Source organism: Conger conger, chromosome 11, assembly GCF_963514075.1.
Source record: "Conger conger chromosome 11, fConCon1.1, whole genome shotgun sequence".
Classification (NCBI taxonomy): domain Eukaryota; kingdom Metazoa; phylum Chordata; class Actinopteri; order Anguilliformes; family Congridae; genus Conger; species Conger conger.
Genome location: NC_083770.1, coordinates 38,535,039 through 38,553,747, shown reverse-complemented (window position 1 = coordinate 38,553,747; position 18,709 = coordinate 38,535,039). Strand labels below are relative to the sequence as shown.

Here is an 18,709-nt window from a genome sequence, read left to right as displayed (position 1 = left end):
TGGGTATGAGCTGGTTAACCAGCACAACCAAGCTGGTCATAAAGCTGGTCTAGCTGGGTATATGAGCTGGCCAACCAGCTACTGCTGATAGCTTGTCTGAGCTGGTAGCTGGTCAAAACATAGCGTGAGCTGGTCAAATGTTGAGCTGGGAGCTGAACTGGTCAACAAACTACTAGCCGTTTCAAAACCTAGTTTGACCTGTTTTTTTCAGCAGGGTAATGGATCTCCTATCAGCAAACAAGATCTATTAAGTATGCGCATTCTGTACACACTGACCTATTATTATTCTGCACTGAATCTAGAGATGCACATCATATTAGTAGCTTTAGTAGCCAAGGATTAATCAATAATTCTGACCGATCATCTCCCAAGAACAAAGGCACACAAAGAAAGCAGGAACACTGAACCCAAAAAGGTGGGGGCGAAGATTTAATGCGGAAAAAGACCTGTGCCCCAAGCCAGGATATCAGCACACAACACCTGCGCCCCCACCCGCTCCCCACCTCATCTCCGCTGTCCCAAAACTCCCCGCTCTGTCACAGAGCAGTAAATCTGAGCCAGGGCGCAGCAGTGCCGGTCTAGTGGGACTACTCTGCCTTTACAGAGCCATCAGCCATTTCCTGACTCAGTGACCGGGGCATGTGCATCGTTGGGTTACTAGCGAAGGACATCCTCGGACACTGGGTTGACCCGGTCCCACACTCCGACCCAGTCAGTCTCCTGCCACTGGGAGCTTCCCAGTATGAATATACAGTGCAGTCCGTAAGTATCTGGATAGTGATACAATTTCTGTTCTTTTGGCTCTGTACTCCAGCACATCGGATTTGAAATGAAACCATGAGTAAGAGATTGGAAGTATAGACTGCTCCCTTTAATTTGAGGCCATTTAGATCCACATTGGCAGATGAGTGCAGGAATTGCATCCATTTTTATACAAAGTCCCTCTATTTCAGGGGGACCAAAAGTCATTAGACAATCTACTTCTCAGCTCTGCGAGGTCAGGTGTGTTCAATCGCTTCAGGTGCGACTGAATTCAGTGTTTAGCCTCGAGGCTTTTGATCGTCAATACAGGCTGCACTGTGAGAAAATACACTCAGCCAAACAGACAGAGCAGAGTTAGGAGGTCCCTGATAACACAACTTCACCCCGGCTGAAGGGCACTGCACACAAGCGCTGTACACTTTCTGCGGGCAAATAATTCTGCTAAGAGCTGCAGAAATCTGTTCAGCGGGGTCACTTCGAAAACCACCAGCCCCATAAATCAGCCATAGACAGCTAAAGTAGATACCCTAAGACCTTTCCCTATACCCTTTGCCCAATAACATTACAAAAACAAAGTAATGATATTTGGCAAACAGAAATTATATTACACTTCAGATATTGCCATAGATACACATATCTGTATTCTTGGCGTTTTTTAATGCCTGTACAATTGATTTCTATTTTTTTGCGATTGTAAAACACTTTTAGCTGCATTAGCTTATTATAATTATTATTATTATTGTTATTATTATTATTATTATTATATATAGACATATTTATCACTACAAAAGCACACTCATTGACAGTATATGGCAGTAATTTCAATTTCTGTAAGGTTATAGAACTCACTGCAGAATATCGCCGACACAGTGCACTGCTGAACATGGGACCCTCACCATGAGCTTAGAGGTCCCTATTACATTACCATTTACAAATGGACCCATTTAACATTACAACTGGGCCCATTTAACATTACAACTGGGCCCATTTAACATGAATGATTTAAGTGGTTCTCTGGCCTATGAAGACTGCCTGCTCACTGGCGCCTAATTTTAAAAACAAACAAATAAAAAATTATCTTCGCCTTCTTGGTCTTTACAATAAGGTCCATGAATTTGCATTAACTAATGTAGTTGTAAACTAATTATAAGTTAATCCTATGGTTTGCTAATGTATACATATCATGTAACAAATATGTTAGTTAGTTGTTAACAAATGCATTAACTAATGTGAAGTTAACTCCATGCTTAATTAATGTATTTGTCCATCATTAATTCATGTGAACAACTACAGCAGTTAATGCCGATTCATGAACCGTAAGTGCAACTGGACTATGTACAGTAAGAAGCCACTACACGGGAAGGTTTTGCAGCCAAGAGCCCATTTACTGGGGGGGAAAGTAAACTTCCTGTCTTGGGTGTTGTCTTGTGTCCTTGCCCTAGCTGCAAAACAATGGATGTGTTTATGTGGGCAGGACTGTTGGGCACTCTCGAACACCGGCCCGGCCAAGCCAAACGCCCTCAAGGAAGAAACGGAAGCACGCAAGTGTGTGGGCATCCACACCACTGGTCCGTGTGTGGAGTTCTGAAGCCAGAGGGTGGTACCGATTCAGCAAAGCCGGGTGCTCGCAGGTGTATCCCCCGTAATCCTAAAATCCCTCGACTGTAGAGGATTCTGAAACGGACTTGGGATCGTAAAAGGAAAATCCAGACCGTAACACCAAACTCGCAGGGCTTTCAAACGAACACAATTTCTTGGGCGCAACCACAAACCACTTGGCAGTCACCCTTGCTGTGTTTCTACCCCAACCCAAAACATATTCTTACATAAAAAAAAAAAGCATAATCCATTGACCTGGACTGGTACAAAAGGCTACATAAAGGGAAGATTCTCACTGATATTGACATTCTGCATTGCTGCTAGACACTGGTATCGATAGGCCTGGGTGCCACCCTGTTCCACACATCAAGCACGGTTTTAATAGGTGTGAACCTGAAGGCCCGCTGCACTGGAAAGGGTGAATTGGACAGTTTAAACTGCCGGCAGGAAAGAGAGCGAACTGAAGATCTTAAAGACCAAACCAAGCTCTGTCCCCACATGACCAGTGAAAGCCGGTTTATAGCGGTGTACGATCGGACAATGGATATCGCTACACTGTCACCAACATTCCGGTATCGCTCGACTTGATTTTGAATGCTGTCGTTCATAGAAATATAAGATAATTACAGATAAGAACATTCTATGACATGATAATTGAGCCAGTTATGGGGTCAAAGTTCAATACAGTTTATGTCTCAGCTATAGGCACAATGACGACAGCAACGACATCAAATGGTCAATCGCTCCAGTATGAACTTCGTCGTGGTCAACCATCAAATGTGATCATCTCTGGTGCCAACGATCATACGTCAAACTATTACTCCGAAAAATGACATTCATTAAGCAGAAAGCAGGAAATTGGAAAACAAATTCATGAACAGCAAAACACATTTCAGAATGGAGTGGCAAGTACGCTGACACGCCATCATAAATCAGCATTATCAAAGCCCATTTACAGGCATATTTTATTTCATTTCAGGCTGCCTGTTGTGAAGTGATGATGGAAACAGCAGAGATGCTGAAAGACGTTCCGGGGCTCTGTCAGAATTCGGTCTCAGCGGCTTTCTTCTGTGTCCCATCAGTTTTAGAGAGATGAACAGGAGAAAGTTACTGTGGGTAACGGCTGCAGATGAACAGGAGAGTTACTGTGGGTAACGGCTGCAGATGAACAGGAGAGTTACTGTGGGTAACGGCTGCAGATGAACAGGAGAGTTACTGTGGGTAACGGCTGCAGATGAACAGGAGAGTTACTGTGGGTAACGGCTGCAGATGAACAGGAGAGTTACTGTGGGTAACGGCTGCAGATGAACAGGAGAGTTACTGCGGGTAACGACTGCAGATGAACAGGAGAGTTACTGTGGGTAACGGCTGCAGATGAACAGGAGAGTTACTGCGGGTAACGACTGCAGATGAACAGGAGAGTTACTGTGGGTAATGACTGCAGATGAACAGGAGAGTTACTGTGGGTAACAGCTGCAGATGAACAGGAGAGAGTTATAGCTGCTCATTGTGCAGCAGCAGTGCCAAACAGTCCTGGGGTGTGACAGGAGATCCCCAGGGCCACGTGAGCCAGCACATTTCTGACGGGGACGGCACATATGACCAAACTTTTCTCCAAAGACTGGTGCCCTAAGCCCCTAACCCCCGCACCCCCTTTGCGCATCAACATTCAACGATTCGTGCAGAACATCCTCTAGAGCAGTGTTTCTCAACTCCAGTCCTCGGGACCCACTTGCCAGAAGGCTTTTGTTGTAACCAGTAGCTCACACACCTGATTTAATGCCTGAACCAATCAAACCACAAATTAGTTAAATCAGGTGTGTGATTGTGTGAGTTCCTGGTTACAACAAAAACCCTTCTGGGAAGTGGGTCCCGAGGACTGGAGAAACTCTGCTCTAGAACATCCTCTAGAATATCTTCTTGGAACATCCTCGTGCCTCAGACTGAATTTGTCCCTCTGTGGTTCCTTCTCAGCAGGCTCCGTTAAGCGCTGTTCATGTTTTGTACGCAGTTCCTGGATTTATGCATCAATACTGATGTCAACAGCCGGGTTTTAAAATATGACATCTGGCCACTCGGAAGAGGGAACCATAAAATAACCCCAGAGGCATGACAAATTCACAATTCCCTGGCCTACGCTTGATTTATTATTATTTTATTCGACCCAGACTCGCCAACTGTAGAGTACAGTAAGTGGTTATAGTGGACTCCACCGCATTAATAATTCACTCTTAACAGTAAGACATACAGAGGGGAGGGACTACTCTAACAGCGCATGATTAATTCATTTGGCGTGAATATGAACTTGTTTGCAGAGATAATTAGACAAGCAGCATTTACTGCCTTGCTTTAGCAAGGTGACAGGCAATGACAATAGCAAACAAATATGTCACTCGTTAGCTAACAAACAATTCCCTCTGTGGCTGAGAATGGCAAGAATTTAAAGAATCTGTGTAGATCTGCTGATGTAGAGTTTGCTCCCAGATTCCATCCATGCCAAGTTCCTGAAGCTGCCCCACCCCCAGCAAAAATTAAAAAAGAGATTTTGCAATTTATCCAGTTAAGTATTTTGCCCTTTTCCTTGGCTAGAAAGTAAGTGCCAAGGAAAAAAATAACGGATGATTTGTGAACTGCTCCAAGTTTCTGTTGCCAGAGAAATTTCACACTTGTTGCTCATTAGACCTGAGACATCATCCACCAAATTGTCATTTTCACAGAATTTTTGACAATCATTTTTCATTCACTGCCCACTAATGATTTGGGAGTGTAGACAGGTGTGTGTGCCCGATATTACTCACTGCTTCTTTTCATGCCGCAGTTCAGAATAATTAATGAAAATCGTTATTTAACTGATGCTTTTATCCAAAGTGACTACGGTTGATGACACTAAGCAGGGGGTCAATCCCGCCTACAGTAATGCATGCTCAAGGGCCCAACAGCTGTGCGGCTAAACCGCGGCTTGAACCACCAACCTTCTGGGTCCCAGTTATGTACCTTAGCCACTAGGCAACAGACTGCCCTGTTCAAGCATGACTCACACAAACATGAGGTGGAGGAAGACTTATCATTAGTAAATCAACAGGAGAACTCACAGATGGGCACTTGACCAGTGGGGGGGGGGGGGGGGGGGGGGGGGGGGAGAGCAAGGGGGGTGGGAGGAATCACTGGTGCTACAGCCAATTAAGCATCACCCTGCAGGGCTGTTTTTACTGGAGCAAATCCTCCACATACCAGTGGGATAGGGTACATAAGAAATCAGCCGGCTCAAGAAACGACCAGCATGGTCTGTAGTTCTATAGTTCAGCTTGTGGCAAATAGAGTGGACATTTTATAGTGTAATGCAGGTTCTACACTTATCTGAAAGACCTAGGAGTACACAAATGCACTCAAATTATTTTTCCAGTTAACACAGATCGATTTTCTGGAGTGAATGCCCCTGCATGGGAAGCATTGCAGAGCCCTGTAATGTAACACCACAATGCAGAAGATTCCAGTGTCTCCACATTTTGAGAAGTGTTGGAACTGGTCAGGACTCCAGACAAATTGTCAAGTGGATGCGTGGTGTGTGGGGGGGTGGGGGGTGGGGGGTGATGATTTGTTCTTATCTATTCTGATAAGATGTTATTTCCAACATTGAGTCATCAGCACTACACTGAAAAGACTTGCTGATTTTGTAAACTAACTTCTCCCAAACCCACCGCCCCCTTTCCGGCACCCCGATGTGCACCCTTCTGAAAGGTAACGGAGGAAGTTGAAAGGGTGCAACAGGGCCTGCAGTTCATGGTGAATGTCCCACATTGGGTGGAGAAAAATGAAAATTGTAGAAAAAAAAAAAAAGAAAAAAAAAACTTTTCTTACTCCATGTAAGAAAATTGCTCTTACGTGTGGATCGTCACGAGGCTCATGGATGTTTTGAAGAGCCATTCCCTGGGGGAATCCTTGTCCCTGGACGCAAAAGCACAAGAGCCGCGACTCAATAAAACTATTTTTGGAGTGATGCAAAACCGCGGTAACGAAGCGGTAACGTTTCGGGACTGCTCAGAAATAACAAACAAAGCGTCTGTGAGCGATCCGGCTCGATGCAGCGACACTCCGCCAAAACTCACAGGGGAAGACAAACAACAACAGCAATCCGAGACAGCAGCCTGAGCAGATTTCAATTTTCTCTCCTGTTCCGGCAGCGAACGCACGTCTGAGAAAGCAGAAATGGTTCGGCTTTGTAGATCTCTGGAGGAAACGCAGGCGCTAACAACCCCGAATATCAAGGCCCTTTCCAACACTTTGCAGAAAGAATTGTTTTTTCACACAACAGGCTTAATTTCAAACGCGTGTCTGTAACCCACGGCGACGGCCCAAAACGCGAATACGATCACAGCATCCGTCCGAACCGCAGGGAAACGCTGCATAAGCCACGCGAGTGGTTTCAATCTTGGCGCTACTCAATCCTGGAGTATTCAATCAAACAGAACGCTGGAATCAGGGCCGAAGTTATTAAGAGTCACCCAGGAGTCTCACTGCGTGCTCATTACGACATGCAGCTCAGCTGACAGGCATTACGAACACGCTGCATCGCTCAACTCTGTCATCCTCCAGGCTCAGTCTGTCATTTTAGCTCCAGATTCCTCATCCTGCCTCTCTAAACTCTACACTTTACCGGCCTTCATTTGGGCTACGACTTTTCCACTGAGTTCATTACCTCCACTGTATCCTGTAACACCTTGTCGGCCTGTGGAGAATGGGTACCCCCCTCTATAGCTGGGTTCCTCCTGAGACTGGGGAGTTTATCTGGCTATGGTTTCTTTTTTTTTTTTGGGGGGGGGGGGGGGGGGTTAGTCCTGGTTTTTCAGTTTTTTGTTCCCAGTAAATTGTCTTTGTGACAGTATTCTGTAAGAAGCACTAAATAAAATTGATTTGATTTGATTCTCATTTCGCACTGGCCCCTTGCAATCACTGGGCAAAAGCCAGGTCACGCAAACGACCAGCACTGCCACTAACTTACCGCCCCAATATCCGCCAGCAAGCCACGCCACAGCAAATCCCCTCTGAGCTGCAGACTTAAGGCTTGTAAGCAGATTAAAATGACAAAGAGATTTAACATCGTAACAATAATAACAATAACAATCAGAGCGCAGTGCACACAGGCCGACTGAATCTGTTAAAGGGTCATCATGCAGAGGGAGAGCAAAAGGCCTGGCTGCCTATGAACCTCTTCTATAACAGTGGTCTTCACTCCTGGTCCTGGAGACCTGCAGGGTGTGCTGGGGTCTTCACTCCTGGTCCTGAAGAGCCGCAGGGTGTGCTGGGGTCCTCACTCCTGGTCCTGGAGAGCCGCAGGGTGTGCTGGCTTTAGTTGTGACTCACCACCTCACCTGGTTTCTGGGTCTGAATTGGTTGTTAATATTAAGGCAAAAACAAAAACCAGCACACCCAGCAACTTTCCAGGACCAGGAATGAAGATCACTAGTATAGAATGGTATGCAGCGTTCTTGTGGTGTCGGATAAATCAGACAAATGCTTTTTAAACTCTCAAAGAGTGTGACCAAAGATCTTTGAGACACAACTGACATGTAAATGCCACTTTTCACTGCTCATGAGCAGCAGAGACATGGCAGAAAGCTAAACAGTTGATAGTCAGAAAATCGATGAATAATTTTCACTAGCCATCCCAAACATTACCAAACAGAAATTCACAAGCAGATGTTGTTGGTGGGTTATAATTTTAGATATAAGCATTTGTGACCGAGTACATGTTTTTTTTCTCTCCTTCCGGCCAACTGTAATGCTATGAATGTTAGCCAAGTCGGAAGCTACCGACTTTACCCATGATGCCCCTCTCACTGAGAGCAGAGCATGACCGCTCAGACATGACACCGCACTGCTGCCGCTGCAGAGACAGAGGGATGCTGGGATAGCGCGGCCGCCTCCGGATCTCAGGCTTCAAAGCGGGGGCCGGCCACGCGGGTTTGTGTCGGCTCGCGCTTCATGGACGAGAGCTCCAGTGCGTCAGAGCTGGCCGCACGTTCTGTTTGAAGAGCCCCACTTTCAAATAAATAAAGTAATAAATAAATAAATAAACCATGACAGGTTTGCAATGCTATGCCTGCATGCTTTCCAGCTATGAGCTGAAACAAACCTCCCTCCCTCCTCTCTCTCTCTGCCTCTTTTTCCCTCGACCCCCCACCCTGGATAAGCCCCCTCACAGCCTGACACAGCTGTGCCCCCCCCTGCCCCCGCCCCGTGTGGCAGGCAGGGCCCGTTTCTGTTTCGGGTTACTCAAACTCTGAGGCCCTCCTGCCAAAAAACAGGGTGGGGACAGTCAGGGAGTGGGCGGCCAAAAGCACCAAACCAGAACCACATGTTCTCCAGGAACACTTTCCCCTTCCGATCAGGAACAGGGCCCCCCCCCTAAGGACCACACCCCTCCACCAAACCCCTACCCCCCCCCCCCCCCCCCCCCCCCCCCCACACCAGCACTTCCCTGGCCCCTGAGAAGACCCGGAGAACAGACGGCACGGTTTAACCTCAGTGCTGTGACCACATCGACTGCTTGCGTCCAGCTCTCCTGAAACACCTTCTCAGTTTCCGTTTCTCTTTCTTTCTTCCAAACTTCCAAGCTATTATTTCTTTCCGCCATTATAGTTAATGAATTAATTGCTTATAAGGGACAATACACGTGCACATTCTTACAAGTTAACATGAAACCGCATACAGAGTTTCTAGCCAAAGCTAATTACTTGCAACCCCTGTCCCTGTTTGGGCTATCCAATTAAAATACATAAAACTGACATGAAGGAAGGGTACAGTACAGAAGTCATTTACAAAAAAGAAAAAATACAATAAATATCCAGTGATGCGTGTGCTGTACGTGCTTGATAAAAAGGTCGTTCAATGACTTGGATAAAAGGTTCTTCATGATTAATGACCGCAAGTTAACGGAATGAGGCAGAGAGTAGGCTACGACAGGAACAACCGTATCGGACCAAAACCCCGTTATTATGCATATAAACACAAACGCTACAGACTGACTGCTGACTGAAAACGGTTCAGTCCTCAGTCAAAGATCTTCTCAGCTGTCTGGGCACTGGATAGCGGGCTTCTCTACACTGACAGCGACTTCCCAGCAAGACAAATCTCTCTCCCACAGCCAAATAAATAAAACGCAGTTTGACACAGCCAAGCTCTGCCCGGCAGAAACTCATTCAATATTGAAACTGCAATATCTGCGGCACTCAATCCATTCCAGACGGCACTGCCAAGACAATAGCGCTACGAGTTTAATGCTTCCACTAATGGGACAATTCCAAACCCCAGCTCTTAAATGGTATATAACACGGGCAAATTTCGATGCCGTAAACTATTTTTCTGCAGTTGTTGCCGACTTTCAAAATGGCAGGTGTTTTTATTTGTTTGTCAGCCTTGTCTGAACCTGTTCAGGATTCTGGGAGGAGGCTGTGAGCAGGTCTGTCAGCATCATCTTAACCTGGGTGTCAGGCAGAGACAGGAGGGAGAGGTGGAATCAGGATGGATGACCCGGCCTTTTTATCCAGAGGCGTCATTCAGCCGTCGATACAGAAAAACAGCTCAGACACTTTGTTTTACTGTCAGATCATCTGTGGATGAACCCACCCCCTGTAAAAACCACAGAGGCACACACACACACACACACGCACTCAGATATACTACACACACAAATCAAAAACACACACACAAATCAAAAAGGCACACACACGTGCACACATAAACACAGACACACAAACAAATACAAAAAACACACAAATCAAAAAGGCACACACACAGGCACACATAAACAAACACACACACACACACACACACACACACACACACACAAACAAATCAAAAACACACATAAATCAAAAAGACACCCGTGCCATGCATGCAGTCACATGCATGTATACTCAAACACAAATGCACCTGCACTCACAGACACACACACACACACACACACACAACAAACACACACATACAACACATAAATGTACACACACGTGTATGTATGAGTGGGGGAGGAGAGGTGTCACCCATCTGCTGAAGTGAGTGGAGCAGCAGCCGGGCCTAGGCAGGCCTGGGCTCTGATTAAGACCAGAGGAGGCGAGAGTCAGGGCTCAGCCACGAAAAAAGCGGGAAGGACAACCACAAAATGGCTGACAATGCCTGTGTGTGTGTGTGTATGTGTGAGAGTGTGTGCGTGTATGTGCGTGTATGAGAGTGTGTGCCTGTATGTTTGTGTGTGCGTGTGCATGTATGTGTGTATGTGTGAGTGTGCCTGTGTTTGTTTGTGTGTGTGCATGTTTTCGTGTGTGAATGTGTGAGTGTATGTGTGAGTGCATGTGTGTGTGTGCGTGTGTGTGTGTATGTGTGTATGTGTGAGCCTGTGTGTGTGCGTGTGTGTGTGTGTGTGTGCATGTTTTTGTGTGTGTATGTGTGAGTGTATGTGTGAGTGCATGTGTGTGTGTGTGTGTGTGTGTATGTCCGCTAACCGTTACCCATGTCCACTGTGAAAGTCTTTGATACCGTGACACAATGCACCCTCCATTTCCTTGCTAGTGTGAAGCGTAAGGGTGAAAATGTTGCGTAGGCAGCGTGATCACATCCACAGACCCACACAATGCATATGTGACTCATCACTCCTTGTCACTTCATAAAGGGGACTCATGTCCTCCGAGTTGCCTGGGTAACACAGCCCTACATCCTCCACCCGTGGTACATCTTATCTGATCAGTAAAGACAATAAATTAATATACGCTGCAGTCCTGGTTCTCTCACAGGTCACACAGGCACAAGGCCAACGGGTACAGGCTCGTACGTTTGAATGAAAATGTTGGAATGAGGGAAACGTTTTCCTGATCCTTGGACTGAAAAAAACAGCGTGAAATTAGCTTGTAGGTGCACTCTCAGAAATAAAGTAAAATTATTCTTCAAGGATCAAATTTCCCAAATGTACCCTGAACGTACAGTAATGTTCTCTTTTCATTGTGACATCATCACAAGATAGAGGTCCCGTAGCAGGTAGTGTTAGCTTCAGATCATGTTAGCCTGGTGCTGCCAGTACTGTAGCACTGGGCAAACCGGACTCCTGGCTAGCACCAGTTCAGGCAGCATTAGCTTCAGATCATGCTTGCCCGGTGCTGCCAGTACTGTAGCACTAGGTAAACCGGACTCCTGGCTAGCACCAGATCAGGCAGCGTTAGCTTCAGATCATGCTAGCCTGGTGCTGCCTGTTCTGTAGCACTGGGTAAACAGTACTCCTGGCTAGCTCCGGATCAGGCAGCGTTAGCTTCTTGTCATGTATTTGTCTCACACCTTATTGGTTTAAAAGAAGTCATTTGACATGAACTGAGTTGCGGTGAAATTTGAAATGAACTGCTGTAATGGTGGTGGAAAAAAAGTCCAAAGCATTTGTACACAGACACTAGTTGGCATTCAGTTGCCAGTAGTGATTGTTACACCAGCATTACAATGTTCAGTGAAGAACATTCTAGTCACATATTTGTGATCTCACACCTCACAGGGTTAAAAGAAGTCGTTGACTGCATGTCGCATTAGATGAGACAGCAGGGAGCTTTCTCAGCCGAGAGTTGAGTGGGTCAGACCCACACGACAACAAGAGACGGGCTACATGTCTGCTTTAATTCCCTCAGCGGTTTAATTCATTGTTTAACTCTGGTATAGTGGCACGGGTGCACTCCAAAGCTGGGGGTGCCAAGTGGAATGCATACACGAAAGCCTCAGTGTCAGAACAAGAACGGAGACATGACCTAGATAGGGATCAAATCCTAAAACATGGGGGGAGGGGCGTGCACGGGGGGCAAACCCATTCAACCTCGAAGGATGACAAAAATATATTTAGGCTGATTTAATCTGAGAAACAACCTTAGACTTATCAAATGTATTAAGAGGGAAATGGAAAGAGACGGAAATTAGGACTGCTGTCGCGTTTCGTTTTTGGCAAGGGCTGGGTAACTCTACAATGGAATATGCAAGTTAACAATTAACAACGGAATCCATCAAAATGTGCAACGCACCATTTACCTCCAAATGAGACGCACTGCACTGGGGGCAAAACAACCACACCGGGAATGCATTTCTAAGTAGCCTCCACAATGTCAGACAAAATCCTGCAGTCTCTCCACTTCTCCTTCTCCCTTCACACTAAAGGAAGAAAATATATCTGCACTGTGATCTTGGACCTCCAGTTATAGTTTTAAATCTGGCTGCATTCCTTCAAACGTAATGACAAAACCAATTGTCACTCAACCAGGGAAAACATGATCAAAATTAGGCAGCATTAATTCGGGTTGCATTTTTGTGTCTGTACGCAACATTACACAAAACGTTTATGCAATTAAGAGACAGAGAACCAATTAGCATTTTTATGCGACATATGTTACATCTTCTACCCTCAACCCATCGTATTGACGAGCCAGAAACAGAAAGTATCACTGCTATTTAGATCAGCAATGCAATGTGATGTGATATTAAACAGTCCTGGACTCCTGGTATACCCCTGACCTGGGGATGGTTAGAACAACAGTGTGACACAAAAATCTCCACCAGACACCAGTCTGTGAGGACGATGTGAATTTGTTATGGCTATCCAAAATAACTGAGGGTTTTGGGGGACAATCAGCATTCATCTTATTTAAAACAAAGAATGCTTGTGTTTCCAGTGACATTCCCTCCTGGAAAAGGGATTTAGGGCGGAAACCGGATCTCCAGCCCTACATCAGGTTATTGCAGGGGTGCGTAACTCTTCGAGGGCCGGTACTGGTTTTTGTTCCAACCAATTGCCTTGTTTTTAAATTTGCTGACAGCTCTGTAAGTTACCTTTGTTCAAGCCTGTACTTGAGCACAGTAAAATCATTAAAGTATACACTTGAAGTCTGCAGCTGGCACTCATACACACGTCAGATAATTATTTACTTGACTTCAGACCAGATGTTGGCGCAAAATCCTGAAACGGATCGGCCCTATTTGTGCACCCCTGGGTTGTTGCGAAGCTTACAGGAATCAATTTTAAAATGCAAGCCTAAACAGCACACATTGAGTTCCATGTACTCAAAGTCATCCAGTTTTGACGGGTGCATGGTGCACTTATACAGTCAGACTTTTGGCCACACGTCAAGCTATCCCGTCCCAGATTCATCTGCATACTCTACATCCATCCATGTGGACTTTCCAGATGATCTGCTAGTTTGAGTGAACTCTTACCATAGCCGGGTTCCTCTCGACATTTCTTCCCATTGGGGAGTTTTTTCTCGCAACTGTTTGAGGGTATTTCTCTCACTAGGGCGTCGTTTACCTCGTGCTGTTTGGGGGCTTCGGCCAGATATTTCCCATTTTTTCTTATCTTCTGTTACTATGTAATGTGCCTTTGGGACAGTCTGCTGTGAAAAGCACTATACAAATAAAAGATTTAGTGCTTACTCATCTTCCATATACTGTTGTTTATCTTCAACATTATCAAAGTTAACTTCTTTCAAAGCCAACCAATTTACAATCACCTTATCAACCACAGGACCCAATGCAATCCATGATAACAACAATTTAATCACCTTATTCAAAAGGACAAACTGCAACAGCATTAATTGAATTAACAAATACAAAGTAGGTTAATAATACTTTTAAGGAATCAAACAGCTTTGACGAATAAACGTAATGAGCCGTTTAAAGTTAATAGTTAATAATTAATCTTTAATTGAAACAGGAACCCATAATTGGTGCATCTCCCTGAATGAGTGATAATGTTATGAATTTTGTAGCACTTACAGCAAGCCATTTACCATGGCAACAAGCGATAATGAGAGATCACAGGATCGAACATTCGATTAAAATCGTAAAAGTTGTTTCCATAATGTAATAAAACACGTGCACACACTCACACTCTGAGAAGTGCAATCAACCGTGAAATCTCTCACACTGGGGATGGGAGGGGCTACCTTTAAGTAACCCTAGCCCCCATCCCCCATTTTTTGAGGAATACCACTTCATAAGTTACCCCAGAGCAACTAAGACCACAACCTTAAGCAACTACCTTAAGCACCATAAAAACCCCATTAACAATGAGAGCATCCCTCTCCGGCTTATGCCTGAGATAAGCTCACTTTGAGATGCAGCATTAGGAGTACATCATAAAAGCTAAATTATTTAAGATTTATTAAAACCTCGGACGTCAAACATGGCCTCTGAGAAATCGATGAGTCCAGGAAGCTCACGCGTGATCAAACCGACAGACTGTTCCAAGTAGCAGGACGGCGTCGTTTCTGTCCCGGTTACCCATCATGCACTTGGGTAAGTCTGAAGCAATGACAGTCTCGTCGCCGAGAAATCCCCTTACCGCCACTTCACTGCGAGCGGAACCCTTCATAATTCATCGCCATAACAACCGCTCCGCTTCTCTCCCAGCCCATTCAGCCATCAATGGCTCCCAGAAAATAAACCTCTTTCCCACTGAATGCTGGGATATTAAAGCAGATGGAAAATTGGGTGCCTTGCCTCAGGCGATCTTTCTTCAGAAGCCTGAAATTGAGTCGTGTTGTTGTTTTTTTGGGGGGTGAACGGTGCATAAAAGAGACGAATAGGTGAGAACGTGTGTTCATGGAGCCACGGCCTTGAGAATCAAATCTTCCTGTTCCTTGAGATCAGAGGATAGGGAAGGTGCCATAATGAGATCATGGGATATCTCGTCCCATTTGTCACAGATTGTAGCCAAGCCCTACAGCACGCACATTTACCCTGGGATGCTGGGCAACGATAAATCTGAGATCCATGTGATGCCAAACACCTCCCAAAGCATCTGCTGTGGCCTGATGCAGTCGAAACGGAACATTCTACAGCTCAGCCGGCTCGTGAACGAAGGCGGAGGCACTTCAACATTCCAGACCATAGGAAAGGGAGTGTTAAAAAATAAAAAAACATAGTTCCTTTGCTTTTAAAGACAAGCTGAAACAGAAGTGGCATGATGTGTACAGCGGTGAAGCCGATCTTCTGGGGAGAGTTTTTAAAGGACGGGGAGTGGAGGGGGACGTCAAATGAGGATGCGTGAAAAAGATCTTGATTGGACGGGAACAGAAAATATTTGATGAACATGACGACGTAAAATCTAGATTCAAATCCTTTTCCAGGAAATGGATGGAAAAGTCTAACTTTTCAGCTTGTCTTTAATCTTTTAGAGGAACCACTTTTAAGCGCAGCTGGCTGCAATACTGGTCAGTGTGTTGAGCAAGGCAGCACAGCCAGTGTGCAAAAACCACAGAAAATACGCAGTACTGGAAGTGCAGGCACAGTGACCTATTTTACACAGGGTTCTGTGGAACTGAGATTTAGTCACACATTCTGACACTGCTGTGGGCGCAGAGTGATGACATCACAGTAGGGTATACCAGTGGGTTAATGACAATCGAAACAATCAAGGGCAGTACAGTATCTCAGTGGTGGTCAGCTGGCAAGGAAAAAGAAGGCAAAAAAAAGCCTCTGCATATCTTCCAAGGCATCTGGATGAGGCAATATATCCCATAAATACAAACTGAAAATGTATTTTCATACCATTATCTCAGATGTAAAATAAGGCTTTACTGAAAATATATTGAAATGAAGAGAAAAGAGCTCACTTGAAACCACAATTTATGAGTCTAAACCATTTACTTCAGGGATACAGATTATGCTTAAAACTCAGAAGTGACAGATGAGTTTATTAAACTAAATGTATCAATCTCCATTCTCTTTCCCTGGCTCGATTCTTCATAGTATGAGACAAGCAGCCCTGACGGGACAAAAATAGCAGGAAGGAAGGTGGGGTAAACAAGCCTTCCTCGTGACAGTACGTTTCAGAGGAAATTAACTCGAAGAAGAACATTAGCTTGACAACACCAAGCGCTAATACACTGGCAGAGATGAATATTCACGGCGTCACACTTCTCTCTTCACTTACCATTATGTGTACATCAAGCCAACTTGATTACATTTCTCAATGCATTACGTTTATGTCTTTGGCTGATGACTGCGCTCATGCAGCTAGTGTTGATTAAAATCTTGCTTTTGGAAAGCTACCTAGGCAATCAATCACTGTAACCCATTTGAAAATAACGATAGTGGATAGTTTGAAAACTATAAAACAAAAAGAAAACTATCGTTATAATGAGCAGATGAAAAAACAGCCCATCTCCCTCCCTTAGGATTTGAAAATGAAATGCTCCGACTACTATCCGATACTGTCAGGAAGAATAATTTTAGTAGCAGTCACTGTGAATGTTTCTTATTCCGTGTAGATACCTAAAACTGTCTTCCTCTCGAGATGTACAGAGCCAATTTCAGCCACCACGCAAGTATTACTTGGCGGTCTCATCTCCCTGCATTTCTGCTTTACATAGTGTACGAACTGGCAGGATATTGACTGTTAGGAGAGTCAGAAACCAGGGCGTCGAAAGCCAGCAACCTTGATAGCAAAACTTTTTGAAAAATTTAACAGCAAACTTATGCAGAATATTTTATACACAAACGCGTACCTTCAGGGAAGCCAATCACTTTGATGTGATTGGGTATGATCATAAATTGTCTTGTAAATGTCGAAGTAAAAAGTGAAGTGACCTTGAAAAACCGTGTAACTATGGAGACGGATAGAGCACTGGGGTCGCCACATCGCCTCATCGTTCCACATGTTCCATCATCATCACCTCATACGGATGAGCTGTAATCAGAAGCCGGGCCGTTTTCAGAGCGGGTCTAATTATCGTTCTCCCGGGAGCCCAAAGCACAAGGACTGATCCAGTCTTCTGTATTTTTTAGTGTAAAAAATAATTTAATAAAAATTTAAACAACAATAATAATAATTTAAACCCATTGAATCCATTACCCATTCATTATCAAACCGGGTGACATCAAAGCACATAAATCGTATAAAATAGCCAAGAATAGATTTGATATGGCGAGAAAGAAATGTAAATCTACAGAAGTCTATTCTGGGCCAGCCTCCCCGGTGACATACATAAATAACAGGAAACAAGCGGTGTGGCGAGCTCACTTCAAAAACCCGGGAGTGTGAGCCGTGGGCCTATACTTAACGTGGGCCTTTCCAGATGAACCCAATATAGACATTTTCTGCTCAAGGCTGTTGCCCCTTATCTCTACATAGCAAACTGATGCATAATATTTCCTCAACAGGAAATTATTCAGCTGTTCAAACTGAAATGATAACATGAAGCATGGTATTTTTTGCACGTTTGGCATGCTGAAGGCAGCGGCTATCGCTGAAACGTCTGTGCTTATCATGCTTCACGTGTTCATACAATAACTTATCAGGTTTGAGTTTTCTAGAGAGAGCTGTCGGTGGTTCTCCCTACAAACTGAAGAGATCCCTGGAGTAAAATCCAGCTATAACCTGCTTGAAATTATCAGCTACCAGCCGTTTCAAAACATAGCTTGAGCTGGTCAAACTATGTTGTGTATAGAGCTGGTCTGAACTGGTCAACCAGCTACCAGCTGTTTCAAAACCTAGCTTCAGTTGTTTTTCAGCAGAAATAGCAATCCTACACGGTTCTTTAAAAAAACATTTTTTGAACGAGTCTCTGTGGCCTCTCCAAGGTCCTCTCCAGATCAGGTTATGAACTGATGAATACAGAGAGAGAGCAGAAACGCACACGGGAGAGAGCGGTGTGCTCAAAAAAGCAGCAGCGCTTCAGCTCCCAGACACTTCCCCCATGCTAAGCCCTTCGCAGAAGCACACTGAGAATAGAGTCTTTTCAGGCAGCAACACTGAAATAACACCTGTGTCATACCAACCTAATCCCCACAGCTTCTGCACAGGCCAATGCATATAGAGCTTCCTATAGCCTCCTATCAACTTTGAACCTAAAAGGTCAAAAGGTCAGAGGGCTGTTTGAGACTGCCATCTCATACAGCTTAAGACTGCATTATTGCAGGCCAACATATTTTCAGAGAGCAAATGTTTTTTTTCTCTAAAGCAAAAACTGGGTTCTCAGTTGAGACAGGGATGAAGAATTTTGCCAGTAGGCAAACCACAAGCACTCACAAAGAAATGCAAGGTGCAATGGGAGATTACAGCTCCGTTAAATGACCACAGCCGGCAAAGGGAAAATTAGAATGAACAGGTACATTTGCAAATATGCTTTGCTAAGAGTTATTCTTCAGCTTGTTTGAAGAATGCTGACACCGTGCATTCACAGGCCTGGACAGTGATCATTTGTGAATAATGCTTTGTTTTCTTCACAGTGATCAACTGACAAAGAGTCTATGGTCACAGCTCAAATATTACTATCATTATGACAGGTACTGGCGTAAGGAGTATAGCAAGGGTTCTTATTCTGCATCCCTT

At 44.7% G+C, this 18,709-nt stretch overlaps 1 protein-coding gene across 2 annotated transcripts in view; it reads right to left on the bottom strand.

Annotated features, from left to right (window-relative positions):
* zdhhc8b (zinc finger DHHC-type palmitoyltransferase 8b) overlaps positions 1-18,709 on the bottom strand; it is a 101,372-nt gene that overhangs the window by 76,195 nt on the left and 6,468 nt on the right. The window lies entirely within an intron of this gene.